The sequence below is a fragment of the Melanerpes formicivorus genome, unplaced genomic scaffold (genome assembly GCF_026170545.1).
Source record: "Melanerpes formicivorus ecotype bairdi unplaced genomic scaffold, bMelFor1.0.p_v2 SCAF_47, whole genome shotgun sequence".
Classification (NCBI taxonomy): domain Eukaryota; kingdom Metazoa; phylum Chordata; class Aves; order Piciformes; family Picidae; genus Melanerpes; species Melanerpes formicivorus.
In genome coordinates, this window is record NW_027142399.1 from 3,038,159 (window position 1) to 3,058,955 (window position 20,797).

Below are 20,797 nucleotides of genomic sequence, written 5' to 3' on the forward strand. Positions count from 1 at the left end.
GAGGTCCCCTTAGAGTTTCTGAGGAGGCTCAGAGGAGACCTTATTGATGTCTACAACTCCCTGAAGGGAGGTTGTAGCCAGGTGGGGGTTGGTCTTTTCTCCCAGGCAAGCAGCACCAGAACAAGAGGACACAGTCCCAAGCTGTGCCAGGGGAGGTTCAGGCTGGATGTTAGGAAGAAATTCTTCCCAGAAAGAGATTGGCCATTGGAATGTGCTGCCCAGGGAGGTGGTGGAGTCACCATCCCTGGAGGTGTTTAGGAGGAGACTGGATGAGGCACTTGGTGCCATGGTTTAGTTGATCAGATGGTGTTGGGGGATAGGTTGGACTGGATGTTCTCTGAGGTCTTTTCCAACCTGGTTAATTCTATTCTAGTCTCTTCCCCAGGCTGAATAACCTCAGCTCCCTCAGCCTGTCCTCACAGCAGAGGTGCTCCAGCCATTGCATCACCCTTGGTGATGTGGGATAGGAGTGGCAACACAGGGAGCTAGGGAAGGCTGGAGCTTCACTTCCAATGTTTCTACCACCTAGACATTTAAGCAGCAGATGTAGTTGTCTGTGTTAAGTTTATTGCTTAAAGCTTAACACCATTTCCTTAGAGACTTGATTAAAAGAAGGGGAAAAAAAAAGGCAATATAGGAAACGAGAGGAATGGGGGAGGAGAAATGTCTTGCTTTCTCTCTAGATGATGCTCACAAGGAGACTGATTACTCAGAAGTGGGACAGAAAGGAAGACATTCTGACGCAGTGTTTTAATGGGGCTGTATGCCCACATTTCAATCAGCCTGCTCCCAGTGAGGCTGGGAGAGACAAAAGAAGAATCAGAGCAGAAGAAAAATCCTCCAACTGTTTGTACACACTCACAATCTTTCTTGCTGCAGAGCTGCAGCATCTGGTAGAGCAGTGAGCCTGCTGTAAGCCAGACTGATGCTCAGAAATCACGAGCCATTCTACAGCCCCTCTGCATTTCAAACCCTTCTCTTTTATTTCTCTTTTACAGGATTCCAAACTTGAGCATTTGTTCAACTTATCTTCCCATCTTTAAGCTCTGCAGTTATGCACATGCTTAAGGGGAGTAATTAAAGCATTTGTTGAAAGAGCAGTAATATAAAACCAACTAAGTGGTATCCTCACTGCAATCTCCACACAGGTCCAGCTGGAAGACAGCAAACCCAGCAGCAACTTTTAAGGAAGCATAAGGAATCACACCTGGAGAAGTCCAAAGCACTTTTTCTCCCTCTGAAACCTTTTCATTCCACTGTCTTCCCAGTGCTGAAAAGCACAGAATGGCTCAGGTTGGAAGGGATCTCAGAGATAGAATAGAATAAACCAGGTTGGAAGAGACCTTCAAGATCATCAAGTCCAACCTATGACCCAACACCATCTAATCAACTAACCCATGGCACCAAGCACCCTGTCAAGTCTCCTCCTGAACACCTCCAATGATGGTGACTCCACCACCTCCCCGGGCAGCCCATCCCAATGGGCAATCACTCTCTCTGTGTAAAACTTCCTCCTGACCTCCAGCCTGAACTTCCCCTGGCGCAGCCTGAGACTGTGTCCTCTTGTTCTGGTGCTGGCTGCCTGGGAGAAGAGACCAACCTCTGCCTGTTTACAACCTCCCTTCAGGTAGTTGTAGAGAGCAATAAGGTCACCCCTGAGTCTCCTCCTCTCCAGGCTAAGCAGCCCCAGCTCCCTCAGTCTCTCCTCATAGGGCTTGTGTTCCAAGCCCCTCACTAACTTCACTCACTATATATATATATATACACACTCCAACCTCCTTGCCATGAGCATGGACACCTCCCAACCACACTTGGTTGCCCATCCAGCAGGCCTCATCCAACCTGGCCTTGAACACTTCCAGGAAGGGAGCATCCTTCTCTGGAGACCTTCAGGACCCATCTAGATGTGTTCTGGTGTGACTTGCCCTAGGTGATCCTGCTTGGGCAGGGAGGTTGGACTGAGTGCTCTCCATCAAGTCCATTCCAAACCTCAGCATTCAGCTATTTCCAAGTGCTGCTGCTCCTCAGATTCTCAGGAAAATCTCTTTACAACATGAACTTAAAATAAATAAAGCAGTCACAAAGAGAGGGGACAAAGAGGAGGGAAGTGTAAATTGCTTTGGCCAGGACAAGGGTGGGAGCTGTCTACAAGTACTTAATACAGTTAAATGTTTAAGATAGAGACTCATTCCCTGGAAGTTGAGACACTGAGGTGGTAAATAGCACCGTATGTCAGGCCATATGTCACTCAGCAAACCTCCTAAACAAATCACCTTTCAAAAAGCATCCTCCTAGCCTCAGTCTCATCCACATTCCCACACACATTTCCAGCAGGGATGCAAGAAAATTCGGGTGCCCTTCAAAACACTCATCCTTTCAAACAGGCAAATCAGCCCACAGTGCATGAGCCAGGTGCCTTCTGCTGCAAAGAAACTTCTGTCACTGGCACACAGATTCATACAATGCTTTGGGTTGGAAGAGACCTTAAAGAACATCCAGTTCCAAGCCCCTGCCATGAGCAGGGACACCTCCCACTACTCCAGGTTGTTCAAAATAGAATAGAATAAACCTGGTTGGAAGAAACCTTCAGAACACCTCCAATGATGGTGACTCCACCACCTCCCTGGGCAGCACATCCCAATGGGCAATCACTCTCTCTCTGTGTAGAATTTCATTCTAACCTCCAGCCTAAACCTCCCCTGGCACAGCTTGAGACTGTGTCCTCTTGTTCTGGTGCTGCTTGCCTAGGAGAAGAGACCAACCTCCACCTGTCTACAACCTCCCTTAAGGTAGTTGTAGAGAGCAATAAGGTCACCTCTGAGTCTCCTCTTCTCCAGGCTAAGCAACCCCAGCTCCCTCAGTCTCCCCTCATAGGGCTCGTGTTCCAAACCCCTCACCAACCTCATTGCCCTTCTCTGGACACATTCCAGCAACACCTCCAAGAAGGAAGCATCCACAACCTCCCTGGCAGCCTCTTCCAGTGTCTCACCACCCTCACTGGAAAGAATTTCCTCCTAATCTCCAGTCTAACTCTGCCCTCTTCAAGCTTCAATCCACTGTCCCTTGTCCTATCACTACAAGCCCTTGTCAAAAGTCCCTCCCCAGCTCTCCTGTAGCTCCCCCTCAGGTACTGGAAAGCTGCTCCAGGTCTTCCTGGAGCCTTCTCTTCTCCAGGCTGAAGACCCCCAAGTCTCTCAGCCTGTCCCCACAGAGGTGCACTTCATCTTGCCCAACCAAAATGATTCCATGACTCTTAAGTCATGCAGCTCTCACATGTCAAAACTGATGGAGATCAGGATGGCTACACCAAGCACAGGCAAATATGTCACTTGCAAGGTTTTGCTAACAAAACTCTCTGCCACATCCAGAATACAAGATCAGACTGGTCAGGGCTCTGAAAACTTGCAGCTTTCCCCAGAAGGACATTTTAACTTGCACTTTCAAACTGAATCACAGTGCTTGTATTTCCCCTTGAGCCAGCCTAAGTCACTGTATTCCTACCAAGTTAAATCCCTGCAGTGGTTCCTCCTCTCAGTGCATGCAGCAAATAAGGAGGAGCTCTTCAACCACAGCAGGGAAGGCTGGAAAGACCTTCACCCAAACAGAGCTGGAAGCACCATCCTGTCAGCAAAGTTTTTTTTCCCCCCTGTGATGACAAGGTCACAGGTTAAGCACCACAAGGGTTTCTGGCACTAGCTGGAGGATTGTGCTGACCTAGCTCTTCATGCTGGAGAATCCTTCAAACCTGTTTAACGGGTTGTCAGATTTCTACATGGCAAGCTCCTTCCAGGTTCATTCCTCATGCAAATGAGCACAGTCTCCAGCAGAATGTACAATGCCTTATATGCCAAAGTAAAGTGGAGTTGGTGATAAACACACCAGGCAGGGGCTACTCCTTGAGACCTCGCTGCTCTCTACAGCTCCCTGAAGGGAGGGGGGAGTGAGGTGAGGGTTGGGCTCTCCTCCCTAGTTAGCAAGGGATAAGAGTGAGAGGAAATGGCCTGAAATTGCAGCAGGGGAGGGTTATGGTGGACATGAGGAAAAACTTTCCTGCAAGAGTGGTCAGGCATTGGAAGAGGCTGCCCAGGGAGGTGGTGGAGTCCCCATCCCTGAAGGCGTTCAAGGCCATGGCACCTTGGGACATGGTTTAGTGGCCATGGTGGTGTTGGATTGTTGGTTGAAATCCATGATAATAAAGGTCTTTTCCAACCCAAACAATTCTATGGTCACTTTGAAATGTTCCAATCCATGAAAAACCATTTTGAGTTCACCAAGAGCATTAAAGAGTTTGACCTTGGCTCTGTTGTGTCAGCATCCACGACGGACATGAGCCCTCTGATCTATCCCTGCATTTCTCAAGCTCACTCCTTGACTCCCTTATCTTTGGCAGTTACAATCATAGTATCAGTCAGGATTGGAAGGGACCACAAGGATCAGCTAGCTCCAACCCCCCTGCCATGGGCAGGGACACCCCACACTAGATCAGCCTGGCCACAGCCTCATCCAACCTGGGCTTAAACACCTCCAGGGCTGGGGCCTCAACCACCTCCCTGGACAACCCATTCCAGGGCTTCACCACTCTCATGGGGAAGAACTTCCTCCTCACCTCCAGCCTGAAGTTCACACACTTTTATTTAGTAACAAATGTTCCTTGCTGTTGTTTGGGAGAAAAATGCACACTGAGCAAAGCTTTGTGGTTCTGCAGACTCTGCTCACACTGGGTTCTTTATTTCTAGAGAGCTCACCACCTTGGGACTGGAAGTCCTGCTGAAGCTTTTCTCCAGATGAACAGCCTCAAGTTCAGTTTGTTCTTCTTATTGTAGCCCCCAAATGTAAGCTACAGGTTTTCAAACAGGAATGTACTCCCTAAATCTCTTTTAGAAGGCAAATCAACAGCAACAACAGAATCAAACATCTCCGTTACATCCTCCATCTTAGTTTAACCTCCTAAAGAATTAGAATAGAATAGACCAGACCAGGTTGGAAGAGACCTTCAAGATCGTGTCCAACCTATCAACCAATCCAACACCACCTAAACAACTAAACCATGGCACCAAGCACCCTATCAAGTCTCCTCCTGAACACCTCCAATGATGGTGACTCCACCACCTCCCTGGGCAGCCCATTCCAATGGGCAATCACTCTCTCTCTATAGAACTTCTTCCTAACAGCCAGCCTAAACCTCCCCTGGTGCAGTCTGAGACTGTGTCCTCTTGTTCTGGTACTGGGTGCCTGGGAGAAGAGACCAACCCCCTCCTGTCTACAACCTCCCTTCAGGTAGTTGTAGAGAGCAAGAAGGTCTCCCCTGAGCCTTCTCTTCTCCACGCTAAGCAACCCCAGCTCCCTCAGCCTCTCCTCACAGGGCTGTGTTCCAAACCCCTCACCAACTTTGTTGCCCTTCTCTGGACTCATTCCAGCAACTCAACCTCCTTCCTAAACTGAGGAGCCCAGAACTGGACACAGTACTTGAGATGCAGCCTAAAACTGCACTGTGTACAGGGGCAGAATGACCTCCCTGCTCCTGCTGGCCACACTGTTCCTGATGCAAGCCAGGAAGATTAGGGAAGGCAGAGACACTTTCTATTTACTATGTGTCCTACAGCCTCTAAAGCTTCACATCCCTTTTCTTTGCCACTCCTGCAATACAAACAGTTGTGACCCAGGTTTTCTGAAGTGTGATTTCTCATACCTGCTCCCCCCACACACACACATACACACCCCAACCTTTAGCACTGTGTGCCTACAAGAACATCCAGCAGGGAAATTCCAGCATGCATATGCATGAGTTAACACCCTGCTGGAAATCCAAAGCTGCACAAGGAATGTCACACTACATTTCTTGATGTATGCAAATTTTGGGATGTTTCAAAGGCCTAAGTGAGGGAAGGAACACAGCCAAAGCTCCCCAGTGCCAGGAATTCCTGAGCACTGTCCCAACTATCACTGACAATAGGATCCTTAGCAAATCCTCTCACACCTCCATGTCAAGGAGCTCCTGGGCCAGGAGGGGAGGGAGCATGAAAACACCAAGCTGTGTGGTGCAGCAGACGCTCTGGAGGGAAGGGAGGCCATCCAGAGGGACCTGGACAGGCTGGAGAGGTGGGCACAAGCCAACCTCAGGAGGTTCAGTAGGAGCAAGTGCAGGGTCCTGCATCTGGGTCGAGGCAATCCCAGGCACAAATCCAGGCTGGGCAGGGACTGGCTGGAAAGCAGCCCTGAGGAGAGAGACTTGGGGGTGCTGGTGGACAAAAAGCTCAACAGGAGCTCTCAGTGTGCACTTGCAGCCCACAAAGCCAATCAGATCCTGGGCTGCAGCAGGAGAAGTGTGGCCAGCAGGGCAAGGGAGGTGATCCTCCCCCTCTGCTCAGCTCTGCTGAGACCCCACCTGGAGTCCTGCCTCCAGTTCTGGAGCCCCTATGACAAGAGGGATCTGAAGGTGCCGGAAGGTGTCCAGAGAAGGGCCAGGAGGATAAGCAGAGGGCTGGAGCACCTCTCCTGTGAGGACAGACTGAAGGAGTTGGGGCTGTTCAGTCTGCAGAAGAGAAGGCTCCCAGGTGACCTCATTGTGGCCTTCCAGGATCTGAAGGGGGCTACAGGAAGGCTGGGGAGGGACTGCTCAGGATCTCAGGGAGTGATAGGAGTAGGGGGAATGGAATGAAGCTGGAGGTGAGGAGGAAGTTCTTCCCCATGAGAGTGGTGAAGCCCTGGAATGGGTTGTCCAGGGAGGTGGTTGGGGCCCTGTCCCTGGAGGTGTTTAAGCCCAGGCTGGCTGAGGCTGTGGCCAGGCTGATCTAGTGTGGGGTGTCCCTGGCCATGGCAGGGGGGTTGGAACTAGCTGATCCTTGTGTTCCCTTCCAACCCTGACTGATACTATGATATTATGAAGTCTCTCGAACGACTATTATGAAGATTAATTAAGGTCTGAGCAGGGCTTTGAAGATCAAAACTGCTATGCTGTTATTTATTATTAAAGAACAACAAAGTGCATTCTTGTTGTCTGTAATTCAGCTTCACAGAGAAAACAGTGCAAGAGCACATGTGCTCCAGTGCATAAATTAATTCTCCTTGCCCCAACAAGCTGCAATTTGCCTAACTGCATCTTCAGTCACCAAAACCCCACCAGGAAAGTTTACACTCAGCCCTTTGAATCATTTTAAAGGGCCTTAAGGAATCTAACCAATACAGTTTCTCTTCTGATTCTCTTCCAGGATAAGCTTTCCCTATCAGATATCTCTGCCACAGCTCAGCAATGCCTTTTATCCTAGACAGAGGCCTAGGATTACTCACATGCTAACATTAGACAAAGTGCTTTGCTAAATCAGAAATTCAATCCCTAGTTTGGATTTTCATGGAGTAACAGGATGGGTGATTTTTTTTTTGGGGGGAGGGGGCTGTAAGGGAAGGAGATTGAACACATCCAAGTGCCAGGTGCTGCACATTGTCCACAACAACCCCATGCAGTGCTATAGGCTGGGGGCAGAGTGGCTGAAGAGCGGCCAGAAAGAGAGGGACCTGGGGTGCTGGTTGATGGTAGGCTGAACATGAGCCTGCAGTGTGCCCAGGAGGGCCAAGGGCATCCTGGCCTGCATCAGGAACAGTGTGGCCAGCAGGAGCAGGGAGGTCATTGTGCCCCTGGACTCAGCACTGGTTAGGCCACACCTTGAGTCCTGTGTCCAGTTCTGAGCCCCTCAGTTTAGGAAGGAGGTTGACTTGCTGGAAGGTGTCCAGAGAAGGGCAACAAAGTTGGTGAGGGGCTTGGAACACAGCCCTGTGAGGAGAGGCTGAGGGAGCTGGGGCTGCTTAGCCTGGAGAAGAGGAGGCTCAGGGGAGACCTTCTTGCTCTCTACAACTACCTGAAGGGAGGTTGTGGACAGGCAGAGGTTGGTCTCTTCTCCCAGGCAGCCAGTACCAGAACAAGAGGACACAGTCTCAGGCTGCACCAGGGGAGGTTCAGGCTGGAGGTCAGGAGGAAGTTTTACACAGAGAGAGTGATTGCCCATTGGAATGGGCTGCCCGGGGAGGTGGTGGAGTCACTATCATTGGAGGTGTTTAGGAGGAGGCTTGATGGGGTGCTTGGTGCCATGGGTTAGTTGATTAGGTGGTGTTGGATAATAGGTTGGACTTGATGATCTTGAAGGTTTCTTCCAACCTGGTTTATTCTATCACAGAAATGCCTACCACTTAAACCTACACAGATGTGGGATGCTGCAGCATACTGCTTACTTTCACCCCTGGTGATCTAGTGGAATGTGTCCCTGCCAATGCCAGAGGGGCTAGAACTAGATGATCTTCAATGTGCCTTCCACTCCAAGCCATGCTAGGAAACTATGAGCTTGCTTTATGTTACCATATTTCAATTGTATTTGTGTTCCCAAGACTTTGAACAATCTGTATATTGGCAGCACCTCCACAAAACAACCACAGGCAAGTAGTGCTACCAAGCATTTCATAGGATAACTCTGTGTTGGAAGAGACCTTTAAGATCAAGTCCAATTACTAACCCACTGACAGCTGGGCTCAGTGATCTTGGAGGTCTTTTCCAACTGGAGCAATTCTATGAATCCTGCTAGGCCACTTTCAGACTACCAAGAACTCAGAGTAATCACTCTCAAGTCATAAATGCATAGCATGGGTTGGGTTAGAAGATCATCCAGTTCCAACCCCCCCTGCCATGGGCAGGGACACCTCCCACCACCCAGGTTGCTCAAGACCTCATCCAAGCTGGCCTTGAGCACCTCCAGGGAAGGGGCATCCACAATCTTCCTGGGCAACCTGTTCCATTGTCTCCCCACCCTCACTGGAAAGAATTTCTAGCTAAGTCTTGCCACCATAACCACATTTTCCTGACCTTAATCAAACAGCTCCAGCAGATCAAGCTCTCCACTGGGATGTAACAGCGCAAGCGTTTGAAGCGACCAAGCACACAACGAGCTGTCAGAGCTCGAGGGTGGGGAGCGCAGGCAGCTGATGTCACCTAGACAGCTACTACCACCCTTTGCACTTGCAAGAACTTGCTAACAAAGAGCACCTTGCAAGATGCTGAGCAGCCAGCATCACCTCTTCACAGGAAGTGTTACTGGATTGTTTCTTGGCTCCAGGCCCATCACCTTAGTTTGCACTCCTTAGGAGCCTTCAAATCTGCAACACACTCTTATTAAAAACCCAGATTGTGAACTTCTGTACTTTGGAGACTGCTTTCAGGAGAAACTTGTGATATATTTAGCAGCCATATGGCATCCCTCCTCCACACACATGTTTTCTAGTGATAAGGACTGACAAATTGGGTTTCCTACAACACTGATCTATATGTTTGCATTTCCCCAGAAGTTAAGTGCAGTTTAATGTTTTTTAAGCTTAGCATTTGACAAGCAGGAAATGCAAGAGGTACCTATGGGGAATGAAGCAATCAAGGAGAAAGGTCTCCTGTAATCTAGGTGAAAATGTTCAGGAAGCTGCTAAGCTGCATTTTAGAGAGTTAATTCTCCCCTGAATGAATACAGCATGGCTACCCAACTAAGCAGCCAAGGAGGTATTGCCTTCCTCGTGCCATTTGAGCACAAGCCCTAGGGGGAGAGGCTGAGGGAGCTGGGATTGCATAGCCTAGAGAAGAGGAGGCTCAGGGGTGACCTCATTGCTGTCTACAACCACCTGAAAGGAGGTTGTAGCCAGGTGGGGGTTGGTCTCTTCTCTTAAGCAACCAGCACCAGAACAAGAGGACACAGTCTCAAGCTGCACAAGGGGAGGTTTAGGCTGGATGTGAGGGAGGTGGTAGAGTCAACATCCCTGAAGGTGTTCAAGAGGGGACTGGATGTGGCATTTGGTGCCATGGTTTAGTAGCCATAAGGTCTTGGGTGACAGGCTGGACTTGATGATCTTTGAGGTCTCTTCCAACCTTGGTGATTCTATGATTTACAATTGCTCTGTGGATAGAAGACTGAGATTTTAGCTAGAGAATACTCCCTGTAGTGAAATCCTTAAATAATGAGAGGTTCCTCATGTATTTCAAGCTGGTGCACATCTTAAGAGAGGAGGGATCAAAAAAAACAGCACAGTGACAACCAACAAGTACACCAAAAAGAACTTCAAAGATTCAAGAGCAACCACCATACAGCTCTCCCATGCTCCTGGGAGCCAGGTTTACATATTGCCTGGAAGACAGAAAGATGAATTTCCCTACAGCACAGCCAAAAATGCAGCCAAGGAGTGAGAAAAGGGACAACAGTTTTAAGGAGGAAGAGAAAACACTGGAGAGATGCTGTCAGTTGGGACAGCTGAAAAGGCAGGCTGATCAGAAGACAGAAAAACCTACAGGACTGCCACCCCATCAAGCATGCACCCCTTAGGGAAAGAAAAAAGAGGGAGGGGGAAAAGGGGGCTGAAGGCCCCCAAATGATCTAACAATCCAAGAAGTAGATTGTTTTGTTCTGTAAGAGCAAGAAGTACTGCTTGAAATAACTTCTGTCAGCTAAATCATGCCTGGTTGCTGCTCCTCCTTCTGGCATGCAGAGCTTTTCCAATGTTGTCTGTGCTTTACTGGGAACCAGGGACCTAGGGCTGGAAAGTAGCCCTGAGGAGAGAGACTTGGGGGTTGCTGGTGGACAAAAAGCTCAACAGGAGCTCTCAGTGTGCACTTGCAGCCCGCAAGGCCAATCAGATCCTGGGCTGCATCAGGAGAATTGTGGCCAGCAGGGCAAGGGAGGTGATCCTCCCCCTCTGCTCAGCTCTGGGGAGACCCCACCTGCAGTACTGCCTCCAGTTCTGGAGCCCCTATTCCAAGAGGGATGTGGAGGTACTGGAATGTGTCCAGAGAAGGGCCACAAGGATGAGCAGAGGGCTGGAGCACCTCTCCTATGAGGACAGACTGAAGGAGTTGGGGCTGTTCAGTCTGCAGAAGAGAAGGCTCCCAGGTGACCTCATTGTGGCCTTCCAGTATCTGAAGGGGGCCTACAGGAAGGCTGGGGAAGGACTTCTCAGGATCTCAGGTAGTGATAGGACTAGGGGGAATGGAATGAAGCTGGAGGTGGGGAGATTCAGGCTAGATGTGAGGAGGAGGTTCTTCACCATGAGAGTGGTGAGACCCTGGAATGTGTTGTCCAGGGAGGTGGTTGAGGCCCCGTCCCTGGGGGTGTTTAAGCCCAGGCTGGATGAGGCTCTGTCCAGCCTGATCTAGTGTGGGGTGTCCCTGCCCATGGCAGGGGGGTTGGAACTGGATGATCCTTGTGGTCCCTTCCAACCCTGAATGAAACTATGAAACTATAACTATGAAACCCAAGTGATGCTCTCAGAGGCCAAGCTGGCTGCAGCCACCCTGCAAACTGCTGCAGTGTCCCTTCTCCAACGGTGACTGAAGGAAGCCAGGCAGAAGAACACCAGATGCCCACACTCCCGCTGCGCCCCCACCGCGATGGGGCTGACCTCCTGCCAGCTTCCTCAGGAGTCACACTGTGCGGGGCAGGCCTGATTCAATTCCCCAGAGACTATGTGGGGCAAGCTCAGCCTTTCCCTTCTGTCCACACGATTCCAGAGCAGCACTGAGCATCTCCTCAGCAAGAGGGACAGCCATGAAGATTACACGCATGCCTGAGCACACTTATGAGCTGCATGTCCAGGCTGAGAAATTGAAATGAACAACCGTGTTTTTTCCAGCTGGTGTGTTATGTTCATTACTCACAAATAATAAACACCCAGTGCTGGGGTTTCTCTCCCTCTGCACCAAGCAGTTGAGGAAATATGGCTCTTGCAGCACAGCCTCTCTCTTGAGCCTTCTAAAATTCATCAAGGTGAATGAGACAACACAAATCGCTGCCCAAAGCTCAGCCTCAGAGTCACAGAATGGGTTGGGTTGGAAGGGAGTTTAAAGATCATTCATTGTGCCCCTGTGCTCAGCACTGGTTAGGCCACACCTTGAGTCCTGTGTCCAATTCTGGGCTCATCAGTTTAGGAAGGAGGTTGACTTGCTGGAAGGTGTCTAGAGAAGGGCAACAAGGCTGGGGAGAAGCCTTGAGCACAGCCTTGTGAGGAGAGGCTGAGGGAGCTGGGGTTGCTTAGCCTGGAGAAGAGGAGGCTCAGGGGAGACCTTCTTGCTCTCTACAACTACCTGAAGTGAGGTTGTGGCCAGGAGGGGGTTGGTCTCTTCTCCCAGGCAAGCAGCACCAGAACAAGAGGACACAGTCTCAAGTCCCTCAAAAAGGAAAGGGGAAAAAAAAGACCCAAAAAAAAAGGAAAGGGAAAAAACAAGGAAAAAAGCCACAAAAGAAAAAAAAGGGGGAAAAAAAGGAAAAAAGACCCCCAAAAAAAAGGAAGGGGGAAAAAAAAAAAGACCCCCAAAAAAAAGGAAGGGAAAAAAAAAAGACCCAAAAAAAAAAGGAAAGGCGAAAAACAAGACCCAAAAACAAAAGGAAAGGGAAAAAAAAACCCAAAAAAAGGAAAGGGGAAAAACAAGGAAAAAAAAAAACACAAAAGAAAAAAAAGGGGGGAAAAGATTAAAAAAAAAAAAAGAAAGGGAAAAAAAGGGGAAAAAAGACCAGTAAAAAGGAAAGGGGGGGGGGGGGGGGGGGGGAAGACAAAAAAAAAAAAGACAGGAAAAAAAAGGGGGGGGGGGAAGGGGGGGAGAAAAAACCACAAAAGAAAAAAAGGGAAAAAAAGATAAAAAAAAAAGGGAAAAAAGGAAAAAAGACCAAAAAAAAGGGAAAAAAAGACCAAAGGAAAGAAAAGAAAGGAAAAACAGAAAAGCCAAGCCAAAAAATCATAGACAATCATTAGTTTAAAGCTTGCTTCAGTGAAGGGAAAAAAAAGAAGTGGTAGCCTAACCATTCCTGCATACTCGATTAGCACATCAGAGCCTGCTGGGAAGAAGAAGAATCTCTCCCAATTAACCAACTTTCCTGTGGACAGACACAGGGAAAAGCAGATCTCTGGTCTCCTGGCAGTTTTCCCCCCCCCCCATTCTTCAACAATTCCTCCTTCAGATGCACAGCCACCGAGGTTCAAAGGTCCCTGCGGCCTTTGTTCTCCCTTCCAGAGGAGTGACAAACAAACTTTTGTTCCTGTTGCTTCGATGAAATGAGCTGCAGCAGCTAGCAGGGGCCGAACTTCGCATGGGAAGCTGGCCTTGCGCATCACTCAAGGCAAGGACGCTGGAATCTCATTGACCCTTCCAAGAACAAATTGTCAGAGCTCTTGCTGAAACAAAAATTAATCAATGAATAACTAACTCTGCCTGCTGCTGAGTGAAGCAAGCCCCAGCAAACATCTCCCATTCCTGCATACAGAGGGGAAGCCAGGAAGGACTGAGGGTGAGCGCTAAGGAAAGCGGCTACTGAAATCCACTCACGTGCCATGAACACACTGATTTGGAGATGGTTGCTGCAGCCTGCATGAATCTCTGCACATTTTATCAGCTGCTATGTAAATCTTGGAGGGCGGGGGGGAGGCACAAGCAAAAGGCTTTATTGAGCAAGATAACAGGCTTCTTAAATTAAATATAAAGCCTGAAATTAGCCTTTTAAAAACCTGATTGTTTCTAGCAGGTGGGAGCTGACTCTCTGGAGATGCTCCTTGTAAAACACACAACACAAAAGGTAGCAGCTATTATGAAACCTGATGAAGACATTCATGAATCATAACAAGGAGCATAAAAAAAGAGAAAGACTAAAGCCCAGTAAAGGCTCAAAGGCTCTTTGAAACAATTAAAGTTATGCTCCAACAGAGCTGGTTGTCCAGCTGCATTCCTCCTCAGACCAACCAAGCATCTGCCCCTGGTGAAGTCAGTAAGAATGGGATGAAATATGCAATAGTGCTGCAACGGCTTCAGCACCAGCCACATCAAACACAACCTGCTCAAGATGTTCCAACTTGGCCACAGAAACAAGACTAAAAGCAAACACAGGTTCTTAAAACAACCATTTCAAGAAGTGGAGATCTAGGGAGGGTATTTCACTTTCTAAACTAGGTCTTAAAAGACCAGAGCTGCTGAGCCACTTTCTCACATGTTGTAAGGCTTCGGGACCTGGGGGTGCTGGTTGACAGTAGGATGAACATGAGGCAGCAGTGTGCCCAGGTCGCAAAGAAGGCCAATGCCATCTGGCCTGCAGCAGGAACAGTGTGGCCAGCAGGAGCAGGGAGGTCATTCTGCCCCTGTGCTCAGCACTGGTTAGGCCACATCTTGAGTCCTGTGTCCAGTTCTGGGCTCCTCAGTTTAGGAAAGATGTTGACTTGCTGGAAGGTGTCCAGAGAAGGGCAACAAAGCTGGGGAGGGGTCTGGAGCACAGCCCTGTGAGGAGAGGCTGAGGGAGCTGGGGTTGCTTAGCCTGGAGAAGAGGAAGCTCAGGGGAGACCTTCTTGCTCTCTCCAACTCCCTGAAGGGAGGTTGTAGCCAGGAGGAAGTTGGTCTCTTCTCCCAGGCAACCAGCATCAGAACAAGAGGACACAGTCTCAAGCTGTGCCAGGGGAGGTTTAGGCTGGATGTTAGGAGGAAGTTCTTCACAGAAAGAGAGATTGGCCATTAGAATGTGCTGCCCAGGGAGGTGGTGGAGTCACCATCACTGGATGAGGAAGAGACTGGATGGGGTGCTTGGTGCCATGGTTTAGATGATTAGATGGTGTTGGATGATAGGTTGGACTCGATCTCAAAGGTCTCTTCCAACCTGGTCAATTCTATTCTAACTTCAGAATCACAGAATGGCTTGAGTTGGAAAGGTTCTTATAGATGATATTGTTTCAACCCTCCCTGCCACAGACAAGGGACAGTGAGAACAGAGGAAAAGAACATCCAGTGACTAGTTACAGTTAAATGTCATCAGCATCCCTTGGCATCACCAGGTAAATATACTCCCATCATTTGGATGCTGATAAGTAACATTGGGTTTAATCAAGAAAGCAAGACAATAACCTAAGGAAGCATTTCCACCAAGCTGATTACACTGAACCTGGTAGCATTGGTTTATCATCTTAAAACAATCAGCAGCCAATTAGCTGTGCATTTAACAACTAGGTAATAAAGTTTCTTCCCAGGGAAAATCAGATTGGAAAAGTCAACATCAGCTTAAACACGATTAACTTCCTGTCCCACTGCTGGTACAGCAAATCCAATTTGCTAAATAGTTTAAAGGGCAGGTTTTAATTATTTTGCACACCTCCAAAGACTCCACCACTGTATGCACACAGAAATATGGGAAGCTGAGCTACTCGAGGGGGTAGAGACGCCAGCAACGCGACACCCCGCTGAAATGAAAGAGGCTGGAGGGCTTCCCAACACACTTCACAGCCTAGAAACTTGGACTGCAGAAGCTCCTGGGGATGTCAGCTGGAATTTCTACAGAAGATGTAGTTGCAGTTGTGTTGTGGTTGTAGCTGCAGTCCCTCATGTATAATATGCCACAAAATCCTAACTGGGGGGTAGCTCTTTCAGGCTTTTCCTCTACTTCATCGCTTCCTCTTTCTAAAACCACCTCCGGGAAACAAACCTGAAGCTTGACAAAGAAAGCTTGACCTATTTCACCTGGTTTCAACTGGCACACGTGCACACACAGATTGCTCCACAACCTCTGAAGTGTTTCACACAGCAGAAGTTGAGGCACAGCAGGAAGAATCTGTGTGGAAGAAACCCAGCAAGTCCCCAGCAGCAGCAGAAGTGGGATTTGAAGGAGCAGCTCACAGCTGTATCAGTGCAGCGACAGCTTCGCTGCCTTCCCACAGTTTTTACCCAACACATAGTTTCATAGTTTCATTCAGGGTTGGAAGGGACCACAAGGATCAGCTAGTTCCAACCCCCCTGCTATGGGCAGGGACACCCCACACTAGATCAGCCTGGACAGAGCCTCATCCAGCCTGCTCTTAAACACCCCCAGGAACGGGACCCCGACCACCTCCCTGGACAACCCATTCCAGGGTCTCACCACTCTCATGGTGAAGAACCTCCTCCTCACATCCAGCCTGAATCTCCCCACCTCCAGCTTCATTCCATTCCCCCTAGTCCTATCACTACCTGAGATCCTGAGCAGTCCCTCCCCAGCCTTCCTGTAGGCCCCCTTCAGATACTGGAAGGCCACAATGAGGTCACCTCGGTCAATTAGGTCACCACCTTTAAAGACTGAACACTTCAGTTTTCCAACTTCAGCTGCTCAGAACCAGAGAGAACAATTCGGTTTGGGCCACAAGGTGGACTTATAAAGACACAAAAGGAGCCAAACCCCCACACCACTGCTACTGAAAAGAAACGGCTGGGAGCAAAGCGGCTCAGGATTGCCCAGTGACCGCTGACCCGCAGCATTGCCTCCCCAGGTTACACCGTGCTCCCGTCGGCTGGCAAACCTAATCTGCATGACAATAAGTCCCAAAAATGGCTTCTCTTTGGTATCCTCAGCAGGCACATCCCTCCTCTCCCCCTGCCGAACAGTGCACAGCCAACCCGTTCAAAGGATTAGCATAAGAATAGAAATCACTGCGAAAACCCACATGCTCCAACTGACCAGACTTGTTGACCTGCTTCACCCCAGCTACCAAACTGACTTATTTCCCCAAGGGAAAACGCTGGTGGAGTCGCAAAGTTGATAAACACTTCATTTGTTTCTTTTGGATCATAGTATTGGACATCCCCAGGGCAGCTGCTAGCCCCAAACAGTGAAACTGAGCTGCTTTCACTACTGGAGGCACAGACACCCCATGAACACCTTCAAGCCCTATGAGGAGAGGCTGAGGGAGCTGGGGTTGCTTAGCCTGGAGAAGAGGAGGTTCAGGGGTGACCTTATGGCTCTCTACAACTACCTGAAGGGAGGTTGTAGACATTGATCTCTTCTCCCAGGCAACCAGTACCAGAACAAGAGGACACAGTCTCAGGCTGCACAAGGGGAAGTTTAGGCTGGAGGTTAGGAAGAAGTTCTACACAGAGAGAGTGATTGCCCATTGGAATGTGCTGCCTGAGGAGGTGGTGGAGTCACCATCACTGGAGGTGTTCAGGAGGAGACTTGACAGGGTGCTTGGTTGCATGGTTTAGTTGATTAGGTGGTGTTGGATGATAGGTTGGACACAATGATCTTGAAGGTCTCTTCCAACCTGGTTTATTCTGTTCTAAGTTCAAGGCTGGTGGAGGAGAACAGGGCTGGAAAGATCCTTCATGAAAAAATCCCCTCATCAGCAAGCTGGTAGGCTCTGCTGCTACATGATGTGCTGCAGCCAGGATGAAACCAGATACTGGAGCTCCAGTTCAAGAGTACAGCTGGAAGAAGGAACTGGCCCTGTGTAAGCTGCACCTGACAGAAGCCACCCATCCTCAGGAGTCCCATGAGAGCTATTAGTCCAGGGTTTTGCAAGGACAACAGACACATTCACCTTCACTTTTTCATCTTCTTCCCTTTCTGACCTTACCCCGGGACAGCCAAAATGATACCGAGCAACCAAACATGAGACAATAGCTCCTGCCACGTCTGCAGCCACTGGAACCAGATAGCAAGTACTCCATGGAGAAGAATATTCTGAGAGGAAGTGCAAAGGCAAATAATCCCCCAGTTCACAGAGAGGCCAACATCTTCCTCTTATTTGCGGAGAAAAGGACACAAAGGCCAAGGGAACCCGCGCCCATTTTCTTTGTTTCTCCTGCACAAACTCTCCTAGCCATAATAAAGCACGAAGAGCAGCACTTATTTTTGGAAGTGTGCATCTTGGGTTCCTGAAAAACACCAAATCCTCGTGTAAACACAGCAGGGAGTTTGACGTGGTCGGTCGGGACCAGGGGAAGCCGACTGGAATCATCCCCGTAATGTGGCCTGACACCTCGTGCAAAACAATGCATTCAAACAGCAAAATGACATTTCCTTTGCAAAAGTTCACAAAAGGCACAAAAGCCCTGGGGGAAAAAGGGCCAAAGCAGCTCGATTCCCCCCCCCCCCTTTAAATTATTTTTCCCTCCTGGTGGATTTCCTCCTCTCCCTCTGGGATCTTCCCCCCCCAGCCAGTAAGTCACCACCGCAATCCTTCCCCCGCTTCAATTCAATGACCTCATCCTTTCCCTCGCTTTGCATTACAGAAAAATAAGACGATTAAGAACTGGGATCCTGATATTTCACAACCCATCAGGCAAGCGGCACAAAACCCACTGGAAACAGCCAGCTGCAAATCAGACCCGAAAGAAAGAAATCTCCACGGTGAAACAATTCCCTAATGACAGCTCTGCTGACCTGCCTCAGGTGCTCTTTGTTTCCCCAAGAAACTTGACGAACCGACTTTAAACAAACAGGATTAAGACCACAAGCTGAGAGGCTGAGCTCTAATGTGCTCCTAGCAATGGACAAACAGTGCTGTGCATTGGGCAGGGTGTTAGCAGCACATTAACACCTTCAGTTCTCGTTGCCCTAAATGAGAGGCTCTGCAAAATGCATATTTTCAGAGATGGGTTGGAAGGGACCTTAAAGGTCATCTAGTTGCAACCCCACATGCCATAGGGCAGGGACACCTCCCACCAGCCCAGGTTTCTTCATCCAACCTGGCCTTGAACACCTCCATGGAAGGGACATCCACGACCTCCCTGGACAACCTGTTCCAGTGTCTCACCACCCTGGAAAGAATATTTGCCAGCCTCACCTCATTCCCCTGATGTTTGTCATCTCAATCACTATGTGCCCTCAAAAAAAAACCCCAACCCACAATTCTGACTCTTCCAGATGGCTCCAATGTGCTCTAAGATTCTAAACCCAGCAGCCACGCAAGGGTCTCCAACCCCAGCATGGCACAAGCAACCTCCCATCAGTCTGACCAAACCAACTCAGCCCAAGCACAAGAACGATTTGCTTGCTCCATAATGTTGAACTCACCAGAGAAAATAAATTGGGCACTCAAGGATAACCTGATTTTGCAGATCTGGAATGAAAAGACATCTGAGCAGCCAGAAGGAAATGGCAGGGTTCTAAATCAGCACGTTGAGGACATTTGTGCCTAGGAAAAGGTGCTCAGACAGCAAACACTCAAATATATTCTTGTAGGAGTCTTGGAAACTTATTCTGCTCCCAAAACTTATCCTGCTCCCTATCAAAGAGGGCTGCCCAGTCACTTTTGGCACACTTTAGGGTTGCAGATCTTTCTAGGTGAAATAGCAGCTTTTAAGCTTCCACCTTCTTGTCTTTTCACCGGTTCCTGTCAATTTCATTCGTACGCAAGGCACCACTGACCAACACAACAAACCCATCCCAGCCATGGTTGTCCCAGTCTCTGTCCAAAGTGCTGTTTTCTGCACTCTCTCGTGTGGGAGGTATAGAGGTGTACCAAAAAACGACTCCCTCCCATCACCCTCTTGCATTTCAACAGCCACCGGTCCGGTCTGGAGCAGCAATTTGTGACACCGGGCAGGCTCTCACGGGACAGGAGCTGCGAGCACGGCTTGTGAAGGGTAAACACATACACACACACACGGACACGCACCCAAGTTTCAAAGGTTAATTTACCTTTTCCTCAAGTTAAAGCAATTGCTGGCTCAGAAGCCAAACACATCATAGAGCCTTCCTTACAAGACCCTGCGCTGCCATCCTTTGCTCACCTCCCTGCTGCAATCTGGTGGGAAACCTAACCCAACACCTTCCAGATCTTCTAAGACCTTCCAGGTCTTCCATCTCCAGGCACACACAGCCACACACGAAACGCCTGCGGGTGCTCCTCCATTTCACACCGCTCCCTAGCACCGACAGAGCTCACCCAACACCCTCAATGACCCAAGAAGGGACATTCACTCCACCTGAAAAGGTCTGAGGAGGCATTTAAAGGGTCCCCATTCCAACCCCCACAAAGGCCAGCGCACACAATGGAGGAAAGGAGCACGCACAAAGCCGGACGGGCAGCAGCTGCGCTCCAGCCGGGAAGCCGCACGCCGGCTTCCCCCCGCGCCCGAAGGGGAATGGCACCGGCAGGCTGCAATCCCACATTATCCCCTCGGACCCGGCGATGGGCGCATTTACCCACCTCGGAGAGGTCGGCGACTGAATCGCGGGTGAAGGGAGAGAAGGGGGGGGGGGGGGGGGAGGCAGGGAAGCCACAAAACCAACCCCAAACCCCACCGCGACGGAGCCGCGACTCCTTTCATTCGAGCGTTTTCCTCTCCCTCCCCACGGCGAGCCCGAGGCGCTGCCCGCCCGCCCCCCGGCACCGGCCGCCAGCCCCGCCGAGGCTGCCCCGTGCTCGCCCCCTCCCCGCGCCCACCGCCGGCGCGACACGCACGGCGCTGTCGCGACACGACCCCCCCCCCCCCCCCCCGCCTCTCCCCTCCCCACACTCACCTCGCTCCGCCGCAGCGGGGGCCGAGCCCGGGCACCCCAACCTCCGCCTACCAGCCGCGTCCCACCGCCAGCGCCGACATGGCGGCCGCGGCCGCCGCAGGTGAGGAGCCGCCGGGGAAAGGCCCCACGGCCGCCGCCGCCGCTGCTGGGTGAGGGGAAACGGCAGCCGGGCACACGCCCCCCGCACACGCTGCCGGGCTCAGAGAAAGGCTGCGGGGCCCATGCGCGTTGCCGCCGCTCGCTGGCTCCTCCCCGACGCCGGGGAAGGGCGGGGCTCGGGCAGGCCCGCGGGGGCCGGTGGGCGGAGGCGGCGGCCGGCAGGGCTGCTGCGGGCAGAGCTGCTGGGGGTGCGCACGAAGCGGGGGGTCTGGGTGCGGCAGGGGCCGCGGATGGAGGATGCTAGGCAGGGGCGCTGCTGTGCGGGGGAGCGCTGTGGGGTGGGTGGAGGGAGCTCGGGGTGCGGGGGTCGCGGTGGGAGCAGAGCCACCGCAGCTGCGCGAATGGTGATGGTAAGGCTGGGAGCAAACATCTCGACTTTG

The 20,797-nt window shown here is 50.5% G+C and overlaps 1 protein-coding gene across 3 annotated transcripts in view; it reads right to left on the reverse strand.

Moving 5' to 3' along the window:
- Window positions 1–20,412, reverse strand: part of ARHGAP32 (Rho GTPase activating protein 32) — a 305,874-nt gene extending 285,462 nt beyond the window's left edge. For all 3 annotated transcript variants that reach the window (XM_068160012.1, XM_068160008.1, XM_068160017.1), the window contains exon 1: window positions 20,259–20,412. The gene's annotated coding sequence lies outside the window, so the exon portion shown is untranslated. The remainder of the gene's footprint in view (window positions 1–20,258) is intronic.
- Window positions 20,413–20,797: the final 385 nt, after the last annotated feature.